Source organism: Oryctolagus cuniculus, chromosome 19 (genome assembly GCF_051225735.1).
Source record: "Oryctolagus cuniculus isolate XC-2025 breed Fujian yellow rabbit chromosome 19, ASM5122573v1, whole genome shotgun sequence".
NCBI classification, from domain to species: domain Eukaryota; kingdom Metazoa; phylum Chordata; class Mammalia; order Lagomorpha; family Leporidae; genus Oryctolagus; species Oryctolagus cuniculus.
The window spans coordinates 58,089,695-58,105,684 of record NC_142885.1 but is presented as its reverse complement, the minus strand read 5'-3'; the positions used below and the strand labels follow the sequence as shown (position 1 = coordinate 58,105,684).

Sequence of the window (15,990 nt, the reverse complement as noted above, 5' to 3'; positions counted from 1 at the left end):
TATTTCCTTTTTAAGTTTTTCATTCATTCATTAATTCGTTTTATTTGAGAGGCAGGGAGAGAGAGTGCTCCCACGCATTGGCTGATTCACAAAATGCCCGTAATGACAATGGCCGGGACTGGGCCAGGATGAAGCCAGGAGACAGGAAGTCCATCTGGGTCTCCCGTGTGAGTGGCAGAGACCCAGATATTTGAACCATCACCATCTGCCTCCCAGGTTGCATTTTAGCCGGAAGCTGGACTGGAAGCAGAGCTGGACTCAAACCCAAGATGCTGATGTGGGATGTGGGTGCCCCAAATGGCGACTTAACCAGGGCACCAGCTGCCTGCCCCTGGAGTGAGTCCGTTTAGGAGAACACCTTTGGGGTTCCAGTTTATCTTCTTTATCAGACTTTTCCTATAATATGCCAGATAGTAGCTGGTTTGGTCTTTGTGGACCCTACAGTCTGTGGGAATTTCTCATCTCTGCTAATAAAACATGAAAGCAGCCATCGGCAGTTTGCAAATGACTGGACACGGTTGTGTGCCAGCGAGACTATATTTATGGACCCTGACATGAAATTTCATATAGTTTTCACACGTCAGAAAATATTCTTAAACATCTTTTCAACCACTGCAAAATGTAAAAAAACATTCTTAGCTCGCACAAGGCGGCCCAGAGCCGTGGGCCATAGATCACTGTCCCTCTGCCCCATGTCATCTCTCGTGGTGGGTCCTTTGGCATCTGAGTGCATCGATCCCACCCCCCTTTTTAAAATTCCAGCCAACACACAACATCTGAAGGCACATTATGCCGTTTTCAGAAAATGTCAATCATGGATGGAGTCAAAATATGCTGCCTTGTATCATTCATTCAACAAACATTTAAAAAGCTTTAAATATTTTAATTTTATAAGATGGAAGTCTGGCGAATTACACAAAGTTAGAGCAGGATAATGACCTCCTGTGTGTCCGTCACGCAGGTCTGATGCTTGCCAGCAGGGGGCCAGTTTGCACCTTTCACCCCACGTGGGTTCTCCAGCGATTCTTCAAGCCCGCCTCAGGGATACGGACTGACAAGGTTTACCAAGCTGCCACGATTTAGAAATGAACAGTGATTCCTTGGTATTGTTCAGACCCAATGTCCAAATTTCCCTGACTCAACTTATAGTTGATTTCTTTAAACTCAGATAAAAATAAATTAGTACATTGCATTTAGTTATTACATCTCTTAAGTCTTTCTAACTATGAGGCTTATTGAAGTATAATTGACATACAATAAAGCACACACATTTAAGTTATAGAACTAAGGAGCTTTGACACATATATATAGCCATGAAAACATCCCCACAGTAAAGATAGTGAACATGGCTGTCCCCCCAGAAGTTAATTTGTAACTCTTTGTATTCCCTCCTTCCCATGTTTCCCCATGCATCCTGGGACTACTAATTTGCGTTCTGTCATCATTGTTTGCATTTTCTAGTTTTATATAAATGAACCATTTTGCATATATTTTTCTTCTTTTCTTCCTTCTTGCTCTTTTTCTTCCTCTCCTTCCCTCCCTCCCCTCCATCCCCCCTTGCTTTCCTTTCCTCTCCTCCTATCCCCTCCTCTCCTCTCCCCTCCCTTCCCCTCTCCTTGCCTCTTGCTCCTGCACAGTGGAGAAACCTGCTGCCTGCAGTGCTGCCATCCCATATGGGCACCTCTTCACCTCTCAACTGCTCCACTTACAGTCCAGCTCCCTGCTAATGTGCCTGGGAAAGCAGCAGAGGATGACCCAAGTACTTAGGCCCCTGCACCCACGTGGGAGAACTGGAGGAAGCTCCTGGCTCCTGGCTTCATTCTGGCCCAGCCCCAGCAATTGTGGCCATTTGGGGAGTGAACCAGTGGATGGAAGACCTCTGTCTGTCTGTCTCTCCCTCTCTGTTTGTAACTCTGCCTTTCAAATGACTATAAAATACATCTTTAAAAATAAATAAATAAAAATGAATGTTAAAAGAAGTAAAATGCACAGACTGGAGGGAAAATAGTGAAAGCATATATCCAGCAAAAGACAAATCCAGTGCACATGAAGTGCCCTCCAATTTCAATCATGAAAGAACAGACAATCCAATTAAAAATGGCCAAAAGCTTTGAACCGCCACTTCAGCAAAGAAGATAAACAAATGAAAAATAAGCATGTAAAAAAAAAAAGATACTTAGCATCTTTACTTAGGGAAATGCAAATTAAACCAGGGATAAGAAGCTACTGTGCCCCTATCAGAATGGTTAAAGGTAGAAAGACCTTACTAAGTGTAGCAGAGGTTGGGGGAGCAGCTGGCGCTCATACACTGCTGGTGGTGATGTGACATGGTGCAGTCACTTTGCAAATAGTTCGGTTGTATCTTAAACAGTTACATACATGTTGTAGTAAGCAGAGTAATACCTCCTCCACGCCAAAGATGCACACACATATGGTAATCCCCTGGATCCCGTGATGGTGTTGCCACACACACGAAGGGAATCGCAGACAGGATTAAGTTAACATTTTCAAGACGGGGAGATTGTCTTGGATTATCTGGGACACCCAAAGTGATTATAGGGGTTCTTCGGGGATGGAGGCAGGAGTGTCAGAGATTTTTGAAGACGCTGCACCGTTAAATTTGAACAATGAGGAAGAAACCACAAGTCAGGATTTTTTTTTTTTTAAGATTTATTTATTTGAAAGGCAGAGCTACAGAGAGAGGGAGAAAAAGAGAGAGAATCTTCCAACCTCTGGTTCACTCCCCAAATGGCTGCAGTGGCCAGAGCTGGGCCAATCCAAAGTCAGGAGCCAGGAGCTTCTTCTGGGTCTCCCATGTGGGTGCAGTTTTCCAAGCACTTGGGCCATTTTCTGCTGTTTTCCCAGGAGCATTAGCAGGGAGCTGGATCAGAAGTGGAGCAGCCAGGAATTGAACCAGTGCCCATATGGGATGCCAGCACTGCAAGCAGTAGCTTAACCCGCTTGCTGGCCCTAGGATTGCTTCTGGAAGTTGGCAAAAAATGAGAACAAGTCTTCCCTAGAGACTCCAGAGGGAATGCAGGCCTGCCAGCAGCTCTGTTTTAACCCCTTCCATGCTTCTGACCTCACTAGCGACATGGAGTTTGTGGTGATTTGTTCCAGCAGCATTAGCAAATTAGTACACGCACCTCCATCTGATCCAAGCGTCCCATTGCAAATTATACTCAGTAGAATGCATGTGCGTTTGTATGCAAATGCTCTTAACTCTCTTTTAATCTGTGAGAGCTTCCTCTCCCTTTTGGATTGCAGCCATTTGTGAAAAGTGTATAAGGAGTGCTTACTGTGGCTCTGATCCTACTCTCCAGAGACATGAGAGAACTTCAGAACACTTGCGGGAAAATTGATTTAAAAGATGAGTTTATTTTGATGCAAAGGTTTTTTGAAATCCCTGTGCGGTTTTTTTTCCCATGATATGCATTTTCCATGAGCTTTTTGAACACCCTTTGTATGAGTTCCAATTTTTTAAAACCAAAGCAAACTTACCTCGTATGTAAACAGCAGCACTTGGGTTTCTTCATGGTCTCTTTGATAGGTGCTCATTTGCCCCGGAGTTTCCTTTCCAGTTTCTGGTTTTAAATCATCTCCACTCCTTCACATGGTCTTTATTGGCGCACGTGAAGGTCCCTCATAAGGGAGCTGTGTACCGAGGACTGGACTCAAACCCAGGATGCAGTCAGCCTTCCCAGGATCCCTCACCTCTTCCAGGCAGACACCCCAGTTTTCATTTGCAGCTCCAGCTTCCTTCGCTTTCTAGATCAGGTGGCTCCCTTGTGGCTGTGACTGACCTCTCTCACTCTGAAGGCAGCCACCTGCTGTGGGCGTGGCTACCCCGAGAGCTCCTTCCCTCTAGAATAAGGACTGGCTCCGCAGTGGGCAGCATTTCCAGGCAGGGCCATTGCAGAAATCACTGGGCTGTCAAATCACTCAGCAGCAGGTTGCTGGGTGAGCCCCAAATCAGAGTCACAGGGGGGCTGGCTTATCTTTAAAGACGTTCACCCACGCTGAGGGAGCAAGTTGTAGGCAAACGCTTACAAAGGGACGCATGCCTAGCTTTGTGGGAGACACGGGGTTTCTCATTTAGGGACATTTTTTGGAGACTCTGGGAAAAGCCTGGCAATGTTAATGTCTTGTTGAGCTGTTTAGTCAGCACACAGAGAGACCTCAGTGTCTGTACTTTTGGGCCACGAAGTGAGACTGCCTTCCAGCGCTCGGCAGAATCCTGCTTAGCGTTCCAAGGTCACTGAATCTGATCCTGCTTTACCCACCCCCACCCTACAGGTCCTTAAATAGAGCCTTCTTTTGGCCTTGAGAAACCCCAAACTCCCTTCAAGCCCCTGCTCAGCTTTGGCTTCTCCACCAAGAGTTCTCTAGTTCCTTGGGTCTTAGGGCCATGTTGTAATGCAAGACAGAACTCACAGCAAACAATTATTTCTTGGCTTCCCCTCGGTTCCCCTGGCATTTCTAAGCACATTTCAAGAACTTTGAGATCAGAGATGTCTCACGTTCACGTGAAAAACCTGGCATTTATTTGACAACAGTTTCCTGCATGCTGGAGATTTGAGATAGAGGTGGACCTTGTCTTTGCGGAGGCTACAGTAATGATGGGTAGGAAAACAAGCACGTAAATAAGAACGTGTCATATAACAATGGAAATCAAGCAAGATAATGGGAAAATGAGCAGCGGGAGGAGGGGGACATTCACAGGGTGGACAGAGAAGAGCTCCTTTGAAAAGGTGGCATTGGAGCCTTCTCTCGGTTTGGTTTTAACTTCGTCGTTGGTGATAAGGACACAGGACAGCAGAATTTCTCATTTCTTTCCATCTTGTGTTTTTGACATATGCCTTCTGAGCTGATTCGATAGACTAAGGAGACGGCATGTAAGAGGGACCACAGTGATCCCCATCCTTACAAGCAAATGGCATATGTTTCATTTATCACACATAGAATATGGCAGAAATGCTGGATGTCACTTCACAGGTTAGATTATAAAATGACTTTTTTAGGATCTCTTGCCCTCATTTTTTCCTAGATTACTCCAGCTAAAGCTACCTTCTGTTTTTAAAGATTTATTTGACTATTTAGAAGGCAGAGTTATTGCCGGTGCCGTGGCTCAATAGGCTAATCCTCTGCCTGTGGCGCCGGCACCCTGGGTTCTAGTCCCGGTTGGGCCGCCAGATTCTGTCCCGGTTGCTCCTCTTCCAGTCCAACTCTCTGCTGTGGCCTGGGAGTGCAGTGGAGGATGGCCCAGCTCCTTGGGCCCTGCACCTGCATGGGAGACCAGGAGGAAGCACCTGGCTCCTGGCTTCAGATCAGTGCAGTGCACCGGCTGCAGTGCGCCAGCCGTAGCAGCCATTGAGGGGTGAACCAACGGAAGGAAGACCTTTCTCTCTGACTCTCTCACTGTCCACTCTGCCTGTCAAAAAAAATAAAAAATAAAAAAAGGCAGAGTTACATAGTGGGAGATCTTCCATCTGCTGGTTCACTACCCAAATGGCTACAATAGCCAGGGCTAGGCCAGGCCGAAGCCAGGAGCCTACAATTCTCTTACTTGGACAGCAGGGGCCCAAGTACTTGGACCATCACTCATCGCCTTCTCATGTGCCTTAGTTGGAAGCTGGTCAGAAGCCGAATAGCCAGGACTTGAACCCACACTCTGATAAGGGATGGCAGCACCACAGATGGCAGCTTACCTTCCTGTGCCACCAAGCCAGCCCTTGGAGTCTTTGATATTCTAACATATGCTCTTACCCGGCACGTGAGTTGCAAGCGGAGTCTCTAGGGGCAAAATTGTGGACAGTCATCAGTTCAAGGGACCGTGCAACAGTGAACTCTTTTTAAACCCATAAGCAGGTACCAGAGCAAAACCTTCCAGCTCATCATTTTTATCAGGAGGCCTTTCTGACAAGAGATTCCAAACCCTGGCCCCCACCACCTTGTTTCTCTGCTGAGGTCCAGACGCCTTTGGGAGAGTTAATGTAGTTTTGTCACCGCTGAGCATGTGTGTGCCCACACAAGGATGAGCACATTGCCTTAAAGAGTGTTGGCATTTGTCGCCCTGCAGCTTTTCGGATTGTGATGTAGAAGAGGAGCCTGGAACAGAACTCCCGATAAGAAGACTTGACTCCCCCTCCATAATGTCATCCCGGCTTGGTTTGGCCTTGATGAATTCAGCACTTTAAAGGTTCTGTCAACACAATCAATTTTATGCCCTCCATAAAACTTGTGAGTGAGCTCAGTGAGAAATTCCAAGGTCTGCAAAGGCAATTAATGCTTGAAATATATATTGAGTTGTTTACCGCGACATTTTATGTCGCCACAGAGCTGCACCCAAGATGGCCCTGGGGAGGAATTTCCCTCGGGAATGCAGAGTTTGCTTTCCAGATAGCATTGATGTGTCAGATTCCTCCAGAACACAGAGAAACGTAAGGCACGGCAGCCAGTGAAAATCCAGTAAAATTCACTCACCACATTGATGCGATTTTCCTTCTTCCCCATCCCAACTGGCAAAGATCTCCTGTGGGTATTTGTTATCAATATCTTAGCAGCTAAGTTTTACTGGGCCATGTGAATCACTACTCTTTAGAGTTATAAGCTTCTATAAATCATAGTAACTCTCTGGACTGCATATTCTGAAAATTAAATGAAACACCAGGTTATAAAAAACTAGTAATAGGGGCCAGCACTGTGGTGCAGTGGGTTAAGCCACTGCCTGCTGTGCCGGCATCCCACATGGGTGCCAGTTCGAATCCCGGCTACTCCACTTCCACTCCAGCTCTCTGCTATGGCCTGGGAAAGCAATAGAAGATGGGCCGGCTGGCGCCGCGGCTTACTAGGCTAATCCTCCACCTTGCGGCGCCGGCACACCGGGTTCTAGTCCCAGTCAGAGCGCCGGATTCTGTCCCGATTGCCCCTCTTCCTGGCCAGCTCTCTGCTGTGGCCAGGGAGTGCAGTGGAGGATGGCCCAAGTGCTTGGGCCCTGCACCCCATGGGAGACCAGGATAAGTAACTGGCTCCTGCCATCGGATCAGCGTGGTGCGCCGGAACGCAGCGCGCTGGCCGCAGCGGCCATTGGAGGGTGAACCAACAGCAAAGGAAGACCTTTCTCTCTGTCTCTCTCTCTCTCTCTCTCACTGTCTACTCTGCCTGTCAAAAAAAAAAAAAAAAAAAAAAAAAAAAGATGGGCCAAGTCCTTGGGCCCCTGCACCTTCGTGGGAGACCCTGAAGAAGCTCCTGGCTCCTGGCTTCAGATTGGTGCAGCTCCAGCTGTTGCAGCCAATTGGGAAGTGAACCAGTGGATGGAAGACTTCTCTCTCTGCCTCTCCTCCTCTCTCTGTGTAACTCTTACTTTCAAAGAAATAAATAAATCTTTTTAAAAATAGTAATATAATAATGTGGTTTATAATTTATGAAGTAATCATTACTTCTTGTGTAGTATTAACAAGCTCCTTCTGAGGATAGCACTAATGCACAGAATGCGAGTAGATCCCAAAATTCCAGTTATACAAAGTTACTTCAAAAAGTTTGTGGAAAATGAAATTAGAAGGTAAACTTATTTTGGTAAAAAAATGAAATTCATGCATATATAGAAAATGTGTATTATGAAAAATCCATGCAAGGATTTGTTTTTATAATTTTTAAAAGATTTATTTTTATTTGAAAGAGTTACAGCAGAGAAGGAGAGGCAGAGAGAGAGAGAGAGAGAGAGAGAGAGAGAGAAGATAGATCTTCCATCCACTGGTTCACTCCCCAATCGGCCCCAAGAGCCAGAGCTGTGCTGATCTGAAGCAGGAGCCAGGAGCTGCTTCCAGGTCTCCCACGTTGGTGCAGGGGCCCAAGGACTTGGCCCATCTTCTACTGCTTTCCCACGCCATACCAGAGAGCTGGATTGGAAGTAGAGCAACCAGGACTCAAACCAGCACCCATATGGCATCCCAGCACTGCAGGCAGTGGCTTTACCTGCTGTACCACAGCGTCAGCCCCTATAATTTTTGCAACAAAAATAAATTTACCATTTAATTTAATTTTCCACACACTTTCTAAAGCATCCTTACATGTCTTAGGTTATTCTCTTGTCAGTGGTAATGACAAACAGCTTCAGAATCTCATTGGTTTATAACAGTGTTTCTGAGTGATATGTCATTTCATTACCTGAATTTCCTTATTGGTTTTTGCTCAAGGCCTGTGGGCTGGCCAGGACAGATCTGCTTCAGGCTGCATGTTGGGTATAGGTCTGTCTGCTCTCAGTGCACTACATGGCTACGCCCTTTCATGGACAAAAGCAGTCGTGCAGAAGGATGATCAGAAACACAGGACACTTCTGAAGCCCTGGATTCGTGAACTGTCCTTTGCCTGTGTTCCGTTTGCCAGTGCTGGCCCCATTGTGGATCTGAAGACCAGTGGGGCTGGGAAGTATTTTCCACGACAGTGGTCCAGGGCAACAGGGAGACTTGCAGAAATAAGATCACCTACCATGCAATATTTGTATGAGCATAAAGAAGTAAAGAACTCAAGGCTGCTTTATAAATAAAAGGAGCCCAAGAAGCACACGACTTTCTCTCTTTTGTACTCAAACTTCAAATAACTTGAATTGACCTTCCACTCTACAACCCAAATAAGAGCTGAGTGCTTCCTTTTTCTTGTGTTTGCTGGTTCCATCAGTGGCTGATTTTTCCTTCCAGAAAGTCAGGTACTTACTATTCAAGTTGTCCAGAATCCCCTTGGCTGACCACAAAATGTCTATCGTACTGACTCATCTTCAAATGTCAGTGACCAGGCAAGAGAGTAAAAGAGTTAAATGTTTATTCACTCACTCACATCAAGTGAATCCAGGATGTGCCTGAGACTGGGGGTCAGGGAGAAATGCAGGGTCCAGTCTCAACCCTGCTACGAAGTGTGGCAAAGACAGTGATGTTTTCTGGGGAGAATCCATGAGACAGGAAGCTGGGGGCGCTCCAGGGAAAGTCACTGACTGATGCTAACTGCTCAGGAATGGCTTCGTGCAGAAGTTACTTTCTAAATAAGCATTCCCTTCCAACTGCAGTCTAGCCGTTTTGCCTAAAAGTTGGCAGATGTGACTTGCCCTAGGGTGAAGAACATTTTAAGAAAGATGTTTTAAATGCAGTGTTTAAAATACCTAAAACAATTACACAGGGGTTTTTTAAAGTTCATATAACAATTCTACTGCCTTTTGCTCTTTAAATATTTCTTCTTTTCTCATTGTTGATCTACTAATTTCACTTTTAAGGAAATAATCAGAGACAAGGAAAGAGGTTTATGTACAAATATGTTCATGGTGGCATGCTTAAAAAATTTAAATGGAAAACTGGACAGAATTTAAATGTCCAATAACAAGGGGCTGATTGGGTAAGTTATTGTAAATCTATTTAATGGACTATAATGCAGATGTTAAGATAATATTGTAAACAATTATAATGACTTGAAGACATTCTTATGGTATAAATATTAGTGGAAATATGCAACATAATAAACCATAATATTTTATAATCATTCATTCTTTAAAATGCAATAAGATCATAAGGAAATTCAGGAGCATGAGAATGGGGATTAGCTCAAGATTCTAAGATTTTATGTGCTTTGTGTGTCCTTTGTATTTTTCTGTTTTTTTAAAAAAATTGTTTATTTTGTTTGAAATGAAGAGTTACACAGAGAAATAGAGGGGGAAGGAGGGAGAAAGAGAGCGAGCGAGCGAGTGTCCATCTGCTGGTTCACTCCCTAGATGGCTGCAGTGGCCAGAGCTGGGCTGGTCTGAAGTCAGGACCTAGGAGCTTCTTCCAGGTCTCCCACATGGGTGCAGGTGTCCAAACACCTGAGCCATGTTATGCTGCTCTCCCAGCCACATCAGTAGGGAGCTGGAGCAGAAGTGGAGCAGCCAGGACTTGAGCCAGTGCCCATATGGGATACTGACACTGCCACAGTGCCAACCCCTTTTATATTTTTCTGCGTTTTACTTTTTGATAAACAGTATTGCATTATATTTATTTTTTCAATCTCATCAAAATTATATGTGCACATAGTTAAAAATAAAAATCTTGCAGCAGGCATTTAGTGTGGGAGTTACGACGCCTGCCTACCATGTTGGAGGACCTGGGTTCGATTCCCAGCTTCAGCTGCTGACTCCAGCATCCTGCTAACGCAGAACTTGGGAGACAGTAATGATGGCTCAGGTATTTGGGTTTCTGCCACTCAGGTGGGAGACTTGGACTGAGTTCCTGGCTCCTGGTTTTAGTGTGTCTCAGCTTCAACTGTTGCAGATATTTGGGGAGTGAATCAGCAGACAGGGCTGCTTCCTTCCTTCTCTCTCTTAAATGTGTATTTTTTTTAAGATTTATTTTATTTATCTGAAAGAGAGAGAGGTGGAGACAGACAGGTCTTCCACCCGCTGGTTCACTCCCCAGATGGCCACAATGGCCGGAGCTGCGCAGATCTGAAGCCAGGAGCCAGGAGCTGCTTCCAGGTCTCCCACGAGGGTGCAGGGGCCCAAGGACTTGGGCCATCTTCTACTGCTTTCCCAGGCCCTAGAAGAGAGCTGGATTGGAAGTGGAGCACCCAGGACTCGAATCGGCACCCATATGGGATGCTTGCACTGCAGGTGGCGGCTTTACGTGCTACGCACCAGCCCCTCCCTCCTTAAAAATGTTTCTGGAGCTACTAAAAACTTGGAAAATATTCCTCTTGATTGTGCAAGAAGGCAGCGGGAACGGCTGCTAAGACGAGGGGCAGGGAGTCCATCAGACTCGGCTTCTTTGCCTTCTGCTGCCTCAGAGGCTGGGCTTTTCTGGTTCTCCGTTTCCCTGTTTTCTGCAGGCGGTTCTCCTTTGGCTCCTTGCTGAGCTGCCTTAGCCTGTTCTCCCTTTGTGTGCGTGCACTTTTTTTGTAGCCAAGGACTCTTCCTGGCTGCCTTCTGGGCTTCATGTCCGCTGCTGCAGGAGCCGGATGAGCCGACCACCTCGCTCGTCATCATGGCCGCTTCTGCAGAGCTGGCCTTACCCTGGGCTCCTGGCCGCGGGAGGGTCGCGCAGCACCGGGAGCCTTGGCGAAGCTGGGCCCCACCTCCCAGTAATTGTCCGGACTTTTCAGCTGTTTTTTTTTTTTTTTTCCCCCTCTTCGGATGGGGCCGAGGAGAGCACTTCCTGTCTTGTGTTTCTATGATATGATTATAGTCCTATTGTCAAAATCATGAATTTTAGAAATTACCCATTGGCTGCTGGTTATGGTGGTTGCCATTGAGCTCTTAGTCAACTTCCTCAATTTCTCTTTCCACCCTTTATGGTCTCAATTTAATTCCATCAAAGTCTTTGTTAAATCAGTGGTAGTGTACATAATATTATGATGATACGAATTTTGCTGATAGCTGAAGAAGACAGTGTGTGTTTTTATGCTGAATTCCCCCATAGCTCTGTCAAATACCGGCTGACAGTTTTCCATAGTCCCATTCTACAGGTCTGGTTCTTTATTCTCAAGGGCATCTCCTTGACTGTTATCATTGGACAGTGCCCTCTCTCCGCCTTTAGCTCAGTACTATCCTGGGGTTTTTCCTCTCGGGTCTGCCAGTTTGGACTCTTCAGACCCTGTGTCTTCCTCTGTATTTTCTCTCTCCCTTTGGTAGCATCCATCCATCCATCCATCCACGCAGTAGCTTCTCAAGAAGGAGTGCATGGGAGAGAAATAATTTGGGTCCTTGCAGGTCTCAAAAAATTTCTTTATTGTGGACTGACGTTGTCTGACTGGTTTGGCTGAATAGAGTTGTCCCTGAGCTATTTCAAGAAAGTCCCTTCTCCAAGCATGAGCTGCTGCTGTGTGCCCCGACCCGTCAGGATGCAGACTGCGGGGAGCAGAGATGAAAAGCAGCAGCCGGCACCAGGGATCAAGCTGGGAAGAAGAGGAAAGAGACAGCGAGTGTGGAGAGACAGTGAATCACCCAGGTCAGACTCCAGTGCTTGGTTAGAGGTAAAGCAATCAGCCAGGAGCTTCCATGAAGTAGGCAAGACGTGGGGCTTGGGGAGTCAGCTCAGGCACACCCTGTGGTCTTCTCATGTTGAGTTCAAGGGGCAGGGCGGCTTAGGCAGATCCAATATGAGAGCAGCTCTGGGCTCAGGTGTGTGTTCCTTGCTGGACACAGGTTTCTTGCATGCGGGCTACTCCCAGAGGAAGCCAAAAGCCTTTGGCAAAGCAACTGATTGAGATAGGCGATACTCCTGGGAGCCACGTACAGGCTTCAGAATGCTGTCTTGATTAAGACACTATAAAATCACTCAATACCCCTCACTCTTTCCAATGTCTCCTTGAATTCTGGTTGGAGAGGGAAAAAGCAGTAACACCGAGAACAAAACAGTGGCTGTGGGCGTATGCTTCCCTGCCTCTTGCGCTCTGCCTCCAGCTGTCTGCGGGGGATTCAGCTCTGCAGGGTGGCCTGAGGGCAAGGGGGGCAGACCCCCCTGCCAAATCACCACCATGATCTCCATCGCTGCTGCAGTGCCCAGAAAAAGTACCTGCTGGCCTTCCTGTCCCGGTGACATCTGGAAGAGATGGAGCCGTAGGCTTGGGGCTGAGGTCACAGGTGCTTTTCATAGTGGAAGTGATTTTGGCGGCAAGGAAATGGCTTACAACCTCCTGGAGCTCTGTGGTCTCTCCAGGCATCCGGAGGAGAGCACAGGCATGAAACAGGAGCTCCCCGCTTTGGAAACGCACACCTCTTTCAGATGGGTTTCCCCAGAAGTTTGAACAAGGAGTCAGCGGGATCGCAGTTGAACGGCGGACTTTTTCTCGAAGTGTTTTACTGCCTTGCAGGAGTGGACACGCTTGACCGGAGTCCGTGGCTGGCTGCCAGCGAGGACTGCAAGCTCATGAACTCAGCACTGCTGTCCTTCTGGGGCGTGATTTACTCGAGCACATAGTTTGCTGCCAAGGTCACTGCCGCCCTTTGGAGGGGGCTGAGATGGTGCAGTGCTTAAGGCACACCTGCAAATAAGTTACCAGCCCCCAGCGGATTTTTTTTTTGACAGTGGGGGTTGGGGGGGCGTTAGGCAACCTGTCTCAACTTGTGTTTAAGATGAACCCAGGAGCCCATGTGCAGAGAAGCAGCATTCCTGTTTCCTTGACGTGAGCTCAGTACTTTAAGATCACACATTCACATTGGTAGTCTGCTTTGTGCTGAATTACTTGGAGGGTTATTGAGGGCTCAGATGATCTTGGATCTTAGGATCCATAAAATAAAGGTGGAAGACAGTAGAAAGTACTACGGTTAGTATTTCTGTTACCCTCACAACTCCTGTTGCTGCTACCTCTGTTTCCATCATCAGTACTCTTCCTTCTGCAACTGTCGCTACTTCCACCCCGCACAGTGGCTCTTGCTGATGATACAACTGCGGCTGGCAGCTGCCTTTTAATTTATTTTGATTTGAGAGGTGGGGAGGGAGAGAGAGAAAGAGGAGACAGCTTGCCAGACGGAGTGAGAGAAGTCCATTCACTGGTCAACTCCCCGCATGTCTCTAAGACCAAGGCTGGGCCAGACTGAAGTCAGAAAGTGCAAACTCGGTCCAGGTCTCCTACCTGAGCGGCAGGGACTGAACTACCTGAGCCATCACCTGAGGCCTCCACGTGTCTGCATTAGCAGGAAGCTGGCATTGGGGGAAGTGGAACCCAGGCACACTGATAAGGACGCAGACATCTTAACTGTGATAATGGCAAACACCTGCCAGTGCACCATGTATTTTTTTTTAAAGAAAGCTTTTATTTAATGAATGCATATTTCATAGGTACAGCATTAGGAATATAGTGGTTCTTCTCCCCATACCTACCCTCCCATCCCCACTCCTGTCTCACCTCCTACTCCCTCTCCCATCCTATTCTTCATTAAAATTTGTTTTTGATTAACTTTATTTACAGAAGACCAACTCTATACTAAGTACAGATTTCCACAATTTGCACCCACACAGACACACAAAATATGAAGTACTATTTGAAAAGAGGTTTTACAGTTAATTCTCATAGTACAACTCATTAAAAACAGAGGTCCTACATGGGGAGTAAGTACAGTGACTCCTGTTGTTGATTTAACAATTAACACTTTTATTTATTATGTCAGTGATCACCCAAGGCTCCTGGCATGAGCTGCCAAGGCTATGGAAGCCTTTTGAGTCCACAAACTCCATCAGTATTTAGACAGGGCCATGAGCCAAGTGGAAGTCCTCTCCTCCCTTCAGAGAAAAGTACCTCCTTTGATGGCCCCTTGTTTCTACTACACCATGTATTTTTAAATTTTTATTCATTAATTTTAGAGGAAGGGAAAGGGAGAGGGAGGGGGAAGGAGGGAGGGAGGGAGAGGGGGAGAGAGAGAGGGAGAGAGAGAGAGATCTTCATGCAAAAACCAACCAATGTGGGGGAATGTTGCCTCCATGTTTCTGATAAAGATTTTTGAGTCTCACAGAAATTAAGGTAACTTGGCCAAGGTCAACCAGATCGAGTGGCAGGACTTGGGTCTGAAGTCACATCTCTTTGACTCTTAGCTGTGATGCCCTATGACACAAAGAAAGAAACAAAACCCACAAAAATCATAGCATAAGATTTGTCCACCCAATGACAGTAATTCCCCAAAGAAGACATAAACAGTATGGAATCCAACAAGGAGAGCTTGTTCTAAGTAGAGGGAATACTGCCCTTCCAAGCTTCTCAACTGGCTTGCGCATGCTCTCTCTCTCTCTCTCTCTCACACACACACACACACACACACAGATACAGATACACTGCACTTGGATAGTCCTATAACATCTTTGAGCATACAGTTTCGCTTAGCTGACCTATTTTATTTCAAAAGGGAAACCAGTTAATGCCCTAGATTTTGAAGACTGACACATTCCCTGTTTATCTTTCTGTTCACTGTTCTCATTCTGAACCCAAAATTCAGGTTGGCAGTTTTCCCTCTTAATAGGCCTGGGTAAAGGAAACCCTGGTCTCCCGTCTGCCTTCCCTTCTCCCTTGCCCGTCCTGGTCTCAGCATTTGCACATTATCCACTGACTGCCCAACAGAGCCCATGAAAGAGATGTCTGTTTGGGAGTCTGTTGAAGAAACACTCTGAGTGAGTGCCCAAAGACAACAGCTAATACTTCCCTTGTACCTCCCACGTGGGTGGTAAGGGCCCAGGCACACATCTTCCGTAGCTTTCCCACACATTAGCAGAAAGCTGGATTGGAAGTGGCACAGCCAGGACACGAACCAGGACTCAACATGGGACACTGGCATCACAGGTGGCAGCTTAACCCACTGTGCTATGATGCCATCCCCTTTGGACCAACTCCACTCAATGAGGTCTTTCTCTTGAGGTCATATTTTATTTTATTTCTTGTTTCAGCTTCATATTTTACTTACAACTTTTGAGATAACATTTTAAATTTATATTATAAGCCAAGGCTCCATGGCTCCACAAAATAATGAGTTCAATAAATAGAAAGCAAAAACCCACAGTTTTGCTGTAACCAGCAATCAAAATAGATATTCAACTTCATTCATATAGACTACTTTTTAAAGGGTCACAAAAACTACATAGTATATAATTCCTATCAATGTGTTTAACAAAGGTTTAAAGCAAAGCTAAACAAAACCCTGTTTTTGCAGCAAAATTGATACGTGCAGGGCAGGTTTAGAAATGTTCATCAGAAGAGTTTGCTGGGATCTGTATGTAATAATTTAATAGGCACTTTCCTTATCATTTAAAGCAGTTTGAGCTAGTATTTCTGGTATTTTCTGATGACAGGTGAGAATGCAAGTGTATGTTGGAGACTGTAAAATTCCGAAGACAGGGCTGGACTGGACACCCAGGGCCTCCCTGTTCTACCCTCAGCCATGCGCTCCTGACCACCCCTTCCACTGAGGAGCTGTTAATCCTTACGGGGTTGCGTGCACTGCAGCCCCTTCTGCGAGACAGAGAAATATAAGGGATGATTCTTTGAGAAATG

The 15,990-nt window shown here is 46.2% G+C and overlaps 1 long non-coding RNA gene across 9 annotated transcripts in view; it reads left to right on the top strand.

Moving 5' to 3' along the window:
• The window catches only part of LOC103348570 (uncharacterized), a 226,909-nt gene that overhangs the window by 129,476 nt on the left and 81,443 nt on the right, over window positions 1-15,990 (top strand). For 2 of the 9 annotated variants that reach the window (XR_016225716.1, XR_016225710.1), the window contains exon 5: window positions 6,080-7,120. The exons of 6 other annotated variants lie outside the window; for them this stretch is intronic. This is a non-coding gene — a long non-coding RNA (uncharacterized LOC103348570). Of the gene's footprint in view, window positions 1-6,079; window positions 7,121-15,990 lie in introns of those variants that run through there. One more of the 9 variants, XR_016225707.1, reaches the window with a different exon arrangement.